The 3261-nt window shown below is 53.1% G+C and overlaps 1 protein-coding gene across 5 annotated transcripts in view; it reads right to left on the bottom strand.

Moving 5' to 3' along the window:
- LOC112116055 (inosine-uridine preferring nucleoside hydrolase-like) overlaps positions 1 to 2954 on the bottom strand; it is a 54102-nt gene extending 51148 nt beyond the window's left edge. For 3 of the 5 annotated variants that reach the window (XR_002908881.1, XR_002908882.1, XM_024213338.1), the window contains exon 1: positions 2508 to 2954. The gene's annotated coding sequence lies outside the window, so the exon portion shown is untranslated. Of the gene's footprint in view, positions 1 to 670; positions 809 to 2507 lie in introns of those variants that run through there. The other 2 variants (XM_024213354.3, XM_024213363.2) reach the window with 2 other exon arrangements.
- Between the last annotated feature and the right edge of the window lie 307 nt (positions 2955 to 3261).

Below are 3261 nucleotides of genomic sequence, written 5' to 3'. Positions count from 1 at the left end.
AAGCAGACCGTGAGTGTTTTCGACCACAAACCCCATCCCTCCCGTTTGGCAACCATCCCTGGACCAGTGACAGGTGCATGAGCAGCCAAGTCATTGGAAATAAGCAAGAAGAACCCAGTGGAAAAAATGAAAGGGGCCACTGTTGTCTCACCTTGGGCTCAGGGGCACGCTCTGTACCCGCAAACCCTACCTCCCTTTTCACAAATTCAATGAAAGGGGCCACTCTGGTCAGGAAGCAGATCGGGATTGTTTTTGACCACATATCCCATCCCTCCTGATTCGCAACCCCATGGACAGGCGGTAGCAAGTTAACAAACTGTTTCACAAACTGCCACGTTGCATGGCAGAAACCGCACGCAGTTGCAAAACGGGAGGGTTGCATTTCGTACTGCTACACCGGTCACCCCACAGCCCCCCGCTCAGCGCCGGCAGATTTCAGCTGCCGGGGTCAAAACAGGCCGGCGCGTTTCTCTCGGCGGGGCGTCTCGGAACTCAGGGGCCCTGTGGGGCGGCGCTTCCCGCAGCCGGGCCCCGCCTCCCTCCGTGGGGAAGAGTCCCGCACGCGGCGCCCCTCACAGGCGCGCGCGCTCCCGCCGTTGGTTTGGGACTCCGAGCCCGCGAGCCTCCGGCGCTGGGCTCCAGAGAGGGGCCGGGCCGGCCCCGCCCCTACCTACCGGCTGCCCCGCCGCTCCGGGAGCCCAGCCCGCTGGGCCACGTCCGTGTCCCACACACGTGGCGGCCAATCCAGAGCCGGTCCCGCGAGTCTCGTCCCGGCAGAGGTGGGAGAGCCGAGCAGGGGCTCACGTGAGCTAACACCCGCCCGGCGCGCGCTCCCTGCCCTCCTGGGCTGGTTGCCCGGGGGGCAGGAGTCGCGCGGATGCGCTCGTTCTGCGTGCAGAGGGGAGGGGCGAGGGGGTGGCTGGTCGCGCGCCTGAGCAGTGTTCCGGCGGCAGGTGCTGGCCCCCGCCTCGCCCCCCAGCGCCAGCCGCGGGTTTGCTGCCGAGATGCGACCCTCGGTCCCCCTCTGCATCAAGGGCAGCCGCTCCTCGGAGCAGTGCGAGTAAGTGGGTGGGTCGGCCCGGCCCGTGCCTCCTGATGCGGGCTGGGTCATTGCAGTGTAGACGTTGGGATTTAGGCTGCAGCCTGCACTCTGAGCAATGAAACAACCCCAGGAGCCCGAGTCAGGTGGCACAGGGCAGCTCCGGGTGTCTCGGTGCCATGTAGACGCACCTGCTATCAGATCGTTCTACAGAACGGCAAAGTTCCTGCCTCAGGCTCTACCCTATGGACATGCATGGGCCCTCTATCACCTTCCCCCCCCCCCCCCCCGGCCCAGCAAGGCACCCACATCACCCTGGCCCCACCCTCCCTCCCTCCATCCATCTGCCCCCCCCATCACTCCAGTCATGCACCCAGCCCCCCTCCATCATACAGCAAGGCACCCCCAGCACCATACCCACTTAACCAGTTCCCCCATCACTCATGGGCAGCAAGCCGCCCTCCCCCATCACTCCCAGTCACACCCTCCATCATGCATGTGAGCAGGCCTCCCCGCCCCATGGCCCAGCAAAGAATCCGTCACGCATTAGCTGGTGGCCTGCCCAGAGCTCACTGCTGTTCTGTAGATGGTGGGGCTAGTGTTGCCACCACATTCACATTCAGACAGGGACTGATTACCTCAAACCTGTTACAAACGTCATAGTACCGTGGCTAACAGCATTCAACATCAACCTTCTCCAGATATGTGCCTGGGCCACAGTAGCCATTGAGTCACACAGAGATGATTAAGGACTGGTCTGCACACGGTTTTTCTGTTGCTATCTCCTTTTGAAACTGATGTCGTTAAAGCAGAGCAATTGCCTAGTATATACTTGTTTAAACAGTATGGGTTATCCCCACAAATTCACACTTATGGCAGTATAGTGTATTCCCACAAATTTATGCTAAAAAACTTTACCAGTAGAACAGCATCCTCATTAGCGGATGTACTGATTTAACTATACTGGTAATAAAATCAACCCTATAACCAAAATAGTTAAATTGGTTAAAAATAACTGCATAGACCCGGCCTAAAAACAAGATTACATCATTTAACAACATGCTTTGGGAAGCTGATTCATGCTGTCTCCTTTATTTGTATTTGGTTAAAAAAAAAACCCATACATTTATTAAGCTTAGAATAGAAACAAGACAGCTCCCAAAAGTGATCTTTAGAGATACCCACCTGGCAAGCCTCCCAGCTAGAGAAGCTACCATTTTAAGGACCTAAAATAGTTTTCGTTCCACATAGTTACAATTGAAAGGTGACCATTAGTACTATGTTGACAAACATACTGCTCTGGAACCTTATAACACAGATTTACAGTGCAAGTAAATTAGTCAAGCATGGCTTTTCCTTCTCAAAACTATACCTATGTTGTCATTTCATGTTACTTCTCTTCAAGGTGATCTTATATTAAATTTCCAACAATATCCCCACAACTGACATTAAATTAGCATATAGTTACCTGGTATGTTTTGTGCTACTTTTCAAATCTGGTGTTATGCTTGCTGCTTTTCAAGTATGTTGGAATTTGATCTGGAAGTAGAGAACTTTATAACATACCAGTTAATTCATAATTTGCTGAAAACAGAAGCCGTGTGGGTGTAGTGTTGTATATGGACTTGGGACTCTTTTCACTCTTTACTCAATGTGTTGGCATAAGATGAAATTCCATTGATTATATAACATATTTGAAAGCTCAGACCTTTGCACTTCTCAGTTTTCCTGCACAATAAAAATAGATGTCAGATAACTATGAATCCTACCATGTTCTAGATTTTTTTCCACAGATTCAGGGCCTAACTTTGCACATTCTCATAATTATTACTTTATATTACAGTTGGACTCAGGGCCAGACCATGCAGCACCAGGTACTCCTGGGTGAATCCTGCGCCACTGTGCATGTGCAGAATTTAAGTCCCCCACAGATTTCTTCGCCTTCCTACAGAAAAATGACTTTCTGATGGGGAAGCAAGGGGAAGCCACAAGAGCGGTCACGAGACCCACCCCAGCAGTATGTTTCAGGTTCCCAAGGCAGCCAGCAGAGAGGTAAATTACTGTGGGCCATGGGTTGGGACTGGGGAAGACCCGGCTGGTGGTTCCTACCCTGCGCTGGGCTCAGATGCTAGTCCTGGCTAGTCCTGGATGGGGAGGACAGGACTTCCTCTTTCCCTGCCCGGCATCTGGGGCCGTGTCAGACCCACCCCCAGATTTCTCCC

The sequence above is a fragment of the Terrapene carolina genome, unplaced genomic scaffold (assembly GCF_002925995.2).
Source record: "Terrapene carolina triunguis isolate 2854851 unplaced genomic scaffold, T_m_triunguis-2.0 Scaffold21, whole genome shotgun sequence".
Taxonomy (NCBI): domain Eukaryota; kingdom Metazoa; phylum Chordata; order Testudines; family Emydidae; genus Terrapene; species Terrapene triunguis.
Note: the sequence above shows the minus strand (reverse complement) of the source record. Positions and strands in the feature narration are given on the sequence as shown.